The sequence below is a fragment of the Catharus ustulatus genome, chromosome 3 (assembly GCF_009819885.2).
Source record: "Catharus ustulatus isolate bCatUst1 chromosome 3, bCatUst1.pri.v2, whole genome shotgun sequence".
NCBI lineage: Eukaryota > Metazoa > Chordata > Aves > Passeriformes > Turdidae > Catharus > Catharus ustulatus.
Window position 1 is genome coordinate 54,434,962 of NC_046223.1, and position 7,276 is coordinate 54,442,237.

The following is a 7,276-nucleotide window of genomic DNA, read 5'->3' on the forward strand; positions in this document are numbered from 1 at the left end:
GCTTTCAGGCAAAAATATGGGAATTAGGAATAACATTTCTTTTCTAGGGAAATTAAAACAGAAATACAGTACTACAAAAAAACAAACCCCAAACCCTGACAAAGTCAGGGTACAACCTGACACCCTGTCAGGCAGGGTGTTGGTAGCAGTCCCATTAAATGGTGGCTGCAGTCCTCCCTGCAGTGACAGATGTGATTCAGTTGAAGCAGTGCTCCTGCAGAAGGTTCAGTTTCCCTCCGGAGGTCCAGTGGTGATGTGGAGAAATCCGGTTTTCCTCTGGAGTCCAGTGGAGAAAGGGACTCCCTTAGTGTCCCAAAACCTCTGTTTTTATCTTGGTAAGAAATGTTGGGCTCTTCCCCCTGGCTGGAGCAACTTCCAATGGGATGAAGTAATTTTATCAGTCCCACAGTGGGACTCAATGGCCATTAGCAGAAAATGACTCGCTGGAGGAAGGATGGGTTGTGAAAAGATAAAGAACAATGCCCTGCCTGGTTTCAATGGATGGCCCATTAGCAGAATATCTGCCGTGGAGATAAGGATCACTGCCCCCACCCTCAACAGGTGGTGATAGAACAGATACCTTTTATCACACTCTGTATTGTAATGTAATAATAATCTTATAATCAGGTGCGGCTTATATATGGACAAAGAATGAAAAGTTGCTGGCACCCGGAAGTGTGGCTTATACTCAGTGCGGCTTATAATCGTGAAATTACTGTATTTGTAAAGCACAAAGAAAATTATGTTCAAGAGTACACTGTGGATACTAAGGATCTCATTGGGATGGAAAACTTCCTGAACTTGGCATGCTGATTTTTTTAATTGAAAAATGAAACTGACTGTAAAGCAAAGCCAGGTTAACTTTGAATGCAGAGTTCAGAACTTCATAGAAATCCAAGGAAATGCTACTTCTGTGTAGTAATAACTATTCTTGTCTGTTACTTGCAGGGCAACGCTTATTTGAGAACTTGCACGTGTTACCTCACGCACCTAGCGTACAGATGCAAGCCATTCCTGAAGATGCTGTTCATGAAGACAGTGGAGATGAGGATGGAGAAGATCCAGACAAACACATTTCTAGTGAGAAATAGCTTTTCATGATAGAACATGTTCATAGTTGTTTTGGATTTAATTGCTGAGAACCTAGGTTGTAGTAGTGTGCAGTATTGGAAGACTGGCACTTTTGTTTCCTGTATAAAAGATTTTGCCTCTGGTCTGACACTTTTGATGTTTTTAAGGTGGCATTAATGTGCACATTTGAACTTCTTAAATGGTCTAATGAAGTGCTGGAGGAGCCCTGTGTTTTTGCATCTTATGGAACAGCCTGGCTGTTTCAAATTAATAGTAGATACTTCAGAAGACTTGAAGAATTTTAACTAAAGAAACAGTACTTTACTTTTTTGTGACTAACAAAAGACAGAAGCTATGTTTCCCTTTGAGGTAACATGAGACACAGTGTTTAAAGGGGAAAAAAAGCCTTTTATTTGCTTTGTTGTGAGACAGAGATTTTCCATATTTGTGACATGACCCTCAACTTTATTACCATAACCCTTCTATGAACTTTGAGTTGTTCTTGAGCTATGGCCAAGATTTTCCTGCTACCTTTAGTCTTTTTTTATGGTGATTAGAATAATTCTATAACCTCTTATTAGTGCACTGCCCATTTTCTGAACTGTTTAAACCATTATTTTTTCTCCTGGGATTTAGTTTTCAGTATTTGAAGTTTTATTTGATACATGGTTAAAATAGTCCCACTCTCCCACTGTGTTTCTGCAAAGCTATTTTTTGGAAGTTATTGTGTGAGTCCCAGAGTATCTTGAAAAATAAGTGGTTTTAACTGTAATTTAGTTAATCAGTATTAAATTATTATAATATATTACTACTCATTCTTAAGTTGATAGTTTTTAGTAGGCCTGTTTTTGTTGGACTTTTTGGCTAATTAATATCATAAATCTGAATCCTAGTTCGAGCATCTGATAAGCGCATAGCCTGTGATGAAGAATTTTCAGATTCTGAAGATGAAGGGGAAGGTGGATGACAAAATGTTGCAGATCATAAGAAAGGAGCAAAGAAAGCCAGAATAGAAGAAGACAAAAAAGAGACTGAAGATAAAAAAGCAGGTAGGACTGCGGTGTGATTTCATCCTATATTTTAGAACTGCAAATGTCAGTCCAGGAGACATATATTTTATTTGTTAAGTTAATTAGCTGTTGAGATGATATATTCTTTTCCATATTTTTTAAATCATCTATTTTAAACTTACCAGTTTCAAGATACAGCTATTCAGACTAGTATGGTATTTTCAGGCAAGAGTTATTGTTTCTTCCCCACAAGCTTGAAGTCTTAAAGCTGTGGATGAAAATAGAGATGAAAAAAATATATGTTGGGCAAAACATTTGTTGCTGTTTGCATTTGTGGGGTGAGCCAACTAGTTTTCTCTGAAACAGAACCCAGACAAGGTTCTGGGGACAGTGTAATTCCAAGGACTCTTGATTTTTCTAAGAACTTGAGCTCAGGGGAACTCCAGGTCTCATTACTGCATGCCATCATTATGGCCAGTCAAGAGAAACCTTGCCTTCAGGCATTCTGAATCACTTGGCATTGTGCCCCAACTCTCCTTTGGATGAATGCATTTAACACTGTACTTTAATATGTAACTAGTGACTTCTTTTAAAAGCCAGTTTTCTCTGGCTAGAAATACATACAAAAAAACCAACTTGGTCATGCTCTTTACTTCTTAAGTATTTTGAGACTTTTTTGCATCTTTCGGTGTATTTAAAATCTTGTGATTTTTCAGATGTTAAGGAGGAGGATAAAGCCAAAGACAGCAGTGGTGAAAAGACAGACGCCAAAGGATAAACACTAATTAATTAATAATGTAATTTTTTTTTGAGAGTGTTTGTTAAGTCAGTATAAGTTTGTTAAGTTTGTATAATATTTTTCAGCTCTGTGGAGATCGCTTTCAGTTCCTCATAATACTAAATATTTTAGAATCAGAACTAGTAATTCAAAATTACATTTCTAAAACAGTAAATTGAAAAAATAAAACAACACTTTTTTTTTGCCTTTGTACAGAGGAAAATCAGAACAGCTCAGGAACCGTTGAACAAAAGATAGCCTCTCATCAGTTGCAGAATCTAATACTAGAGTCTGAGAATACCTAAAAGGAGAAGTTTTCGTATGGAGAGAGACTGCTGATTTCATTTTGTACTATTTGGCATGGACTGTATTTATTTTCAAATGGCTTTGTTCTGTTTTTGGTAAGTTGTGAGTTTTCTAATTATGAGGCAGAAATTCCTTTCTTCACCATGCTTTATGTAATAGTATTTAAAAATGGATGTGAGTTATTATGTTAAATGTCTAAACTGAACTATTAATTTGCCTTTCCTGAGCTGATTTTACCTTTTTTGTAATTTTATCTTTGTTTTAAAAAAAAAATAAAAAATTGCACATAGTTGTCTTTTGTCCATCATTGAACTACAAAGAGGAAAAACTATATAAATTAGGCAGACTTATCTGTATCTAGTGAGTACCTAGCAAGTTTAAATGGACAGCTGGCAAACAGGCAAGTTGACCTGTGCTGCTTTCATTGACTCCACACATTCCAGCAATTCCTACATAAGGTGCAAACACATGTTTGGATATACAAGTGAGCCTTGGGCAGGCTGAATAAACGGGTGCCGGGTGCCGGGATACTGGAATAACGTCATTGTATGAACTCACATTTTAATGTGAATGTTTTAAAACTCTGCAGTCACATGCTGTGTTCTGTCCAAGAACCTTTCCCACCATCAGAATCTACCTAAAAAAATGGCTCATTTGCTGTTCATGTATATGGTCATCTTGAAAAGCTTGCAAGACAGCAAATGAAACTTTGGATTTAACTTGAAACCCATTCCAGTTTTTTTACAACTATAAGGAACATAAAACTTTCTCACCCTAACAGAGGAAGGGTTTTACTGCCTACCCTCCTTACTGATTCATTAGTTCTGGTGCTTGAATTGAGCAGAGACCTCAGTGCCCCCATTCCACTTTCTTTTTTTCTCAATCTACAATTGTCTTACAGGTTGATATTTAATCAAATATATAAATTTGGAAATCAAGATTTCAGAGCAGTGAACACAGAAGCAGAACTGCACTGCTACTCAATCTTTTTTCTTTTTGTCAAATATAAATTTTTCTTGCTACCTTTTTAAGCTATCTTTTTCTCTGTGGTTGTGGTATATGTTGATAGTGTGCCTGATGCACCCAAGGCCCTGGCTGCCAGGGCACTGCTGACTCATGTTCCACTTGCCATCGACCAGGACCCCAAGGTCCCTTTCCAAGGTGCTGCTTTCCAGTGTCTCATTCCCCAGTCTGTCCGTACATCCAGGGTTGTCCCATCCCAGGTGCAGATTCCAGCACTTTCCCTCATTTAACTTTATATGGTTGGTGATTGCCCAGCCCTGTGATTTATCAAGGTGTCTGCAGAGCCTCCCTGCCCTCGAGGGAGTCAACAGCTTCTCCCAGTTTTGTATCATCTGTGATCTTGCTTAGTACGCCTTCCAGTCCTGCATCCCAGTAATTTATGAAGGGCACAGGGCTGAGGATGGAGCCCTGGGGGAAACCCATCAGTGACAGGTCACCAGTCCAATGTCACCCCATTCCCTACAACTCTTTGTGCCTGACTGGTGAGCCAGTTGCTCACCCATGGCATGATGTGCTCATCCAGCTGTGTGCCTGACATTTTGTCCCGAAGGATACTATGAAAGAAAGTATTGAAAGCTTTACTGAAATTAAAAAAAGATTACATCAACTGGATTCCCTTGATCAGCCAGATGGGTTATTAAAAGGAATTGTTATAAAAAGGAATCAGGTTTGTTAAGCAGCACTCTCCTGCCATGAAGCCATACTGGCTGTGACCAATGACTGAATTGTCTTTCAGATGTTTTTCAGTATTGTGTGAGGAGAAAAGTTTAATTTTCTTAATGCCTTTTTAGTATATGCTTTAGTTTCTGGTGTTTCTTAGTCTTTACTCTTTCTGAACACCTAATTTGGATGCTTGGGTAAACTTAATAAGGATAGAATTAAGATAATTAAGAATTAATAATTCTTAAACATGTAGGGAGATAAGAGGTTTTTTTCAACACCTATGTATTTGTGGTATGCTCTTTCTTCCAGGAAAGTACCCATAAGACTCCATTAGGATTTGTCTGACCATATTTGGAAAACCACATTTAAATTTTTACTGCAGCTGGTGTAGCTGACAGGTGATTCCCTGCTATTTGAATGATATTTTAAAAGTACATTTGCCCAGTGATTTAAGTATTATGCTAACTTGTTTCTATATATGACTACAGCAAATACTTACAATTCAGTTTTACAAAGCGTAGTATGAACTCTTAATTGCCTGCTTCAAGTGCTTGTTACCTTCTGGTCTGAAGTTTAGAAAGGATGGAAAATCTCTGTCATTTAAGACACTTTTAAATAATTTGTGGATTAATTACTGGTTCTGTTGGAAATGAAGACTAAGTATGAGAATAGTGGACTAAAATACCATATTTAAAAGGACAAAACAGTGAGAGTTTTGTATGAATTAGACTATTGCTGGCAGTGGGCTGCCCTGTTTCTGCTAGACTGAAAACCTCTTCAGTAATACCCATGTGAGGAAGCATTGCTTCTTTGTTTCATTTGGATGGAGACAGGTAAGGTGCAAATGTTATGGGACCATGCTCTGGCCAAATGATCTGTTTGTTTTTCTCTTGTCTTATGTTAATTTTCAGCACAATTTTTCCGAAAAAGAAATAGAAGAAGCAGACCAAAAAAACCCAAAACACACACACAAACCAAACAAAACCAAATACACCACTCCCCCTCAATAAAACCCCAAATACAACCAACCCAAAAAATCCAACCCCCTCCAAGAAAAAAGGTGCTTTACTTAATATTTTGAACATTCCCTCTGCAACCTTTGTGTGCTGTAAAAGGGTCATGGTCCATGCCTGACCTCTGTGAAGATTGGAGAACAATGTTGGGGCAGGGGATTGGATGGCTGCTGTGAAAATTGACTTATTTAATCTTTTAGTGAATCATATACACCCCCTTAGAGCACCTAGAACTTCAGAGATGCTTTTTGTGATCTTAACAGTCTTGAGGAGGAATTGCTGCATTTTTCTTTTCATGGTTGAACCACGGATTCAGAGACAAGTCCTTTCCTTTTAGTCCTTTCAAAATGAACTTGGAATTGTGGCCAAAAAAGTTGAATTTATAACATTATTTGCTTTTATGTATTTGCAAGCCCCACAGAAAATTCATTTAATGTGCTTGCACCTTCCCATTCTTTCAAAGAGTTGCATTTTGGGAACATGAGTTTCTGTGTGGAGAGGAAAAAAAATCTGAAAGGGAATTCAGAATTTCTTTTGCTCAGAGCATAGAATTACTTACTTGTGTATATATTTGCACTAGTAGTTGAAGATGGCTGATGTGGCTGTGCTTAGTTTTCAGTGTGATTTAGAAATCTGTAAATAGAACAATATTAGAAAGGATTATTATTTATGATTAAGAGATGTTGCAAACTTACAACCTGTTAGATATATCTAGAAGCAGCAGAAATAGTATACCTTTTATCAATATAGTTACCAACCATGGGATGCTTTATTGGTTTAGGGGATTTTGGGGTTTTTTTTAAAGAGTAATTTGTAATAATTATCTATTTGTTAGGTGAGGACATAGAACATGGAGACTAATGTGTGACCATATTTGGTCATATTCTAATTCACTCCAAATGTTCAAAAGTTGACTTAAATAAATAGAACTGTAAATGCAAATGTAAACACCTGTTCTTGGGTATGGTTGAAGCAATGGCATGAATGATGTATTTGTGGTGGGGGGAAGGTTTGGTGAACTGCAGCCATGATCCTTGTTTCCTCAGCACCACCAAATTTGTTCTTTGTTCCCCATCCCATGGCAAGAGGGTAGCTGCACTCTCTTCCCCCTCTATGGCTGTGTCTTGATTTAACCATCTCTTGGTTAATAATTTTAAGTGAGGTAATTTTACACTTTTGAAAATCTTTCTTTAGCTAACTAAAAATATGAATGGATGCAACCATTTAAAAATGTTGTCTTCTAAGTGACAGGTTTGCTACTTTTTGCTAGAAAAATGAATCCTTCAAAATCTTTATCTCTTTTTCTGCCTCACTTGTGTCATTTTGTTTAGTCATATCAGCTTTGTAAGAGTATACACAACAGTGAATTATAGAAACTTATTTTTTTTAAAGTTTATATACCACATTCAACT

General features: G+C 37.2%; 1 long non-coding RNA gene across 2 annotated transcripts; it reads left to right on the top strand.

The window, feature by feature from the left end:
- The first annotated feature begins 294 nt into the window (after positions 1–294).
- Positions 295–3,416, top strand: LOC116993830. 2 transcript variants are annotated; one of them, XR_006162944.1, is made up of 4 exons: positions 295–335; positions 949–1,080; positions 1,965–2,120; positions 3,076–3,415. It is a non-coding gene; the product is annotated as an uncharacterized LOC116993830 (long non-coding RNA). The 2 variants fall into 2 exon arrangements; XR_006162943.1 differs by lacking the exon at positions 295–335 and having other exon boundaries at positions 672–1,080; positions 3,076–3,416.
- Positions 3,417–7,276: the final 3,860 nt, after the last annotated feature.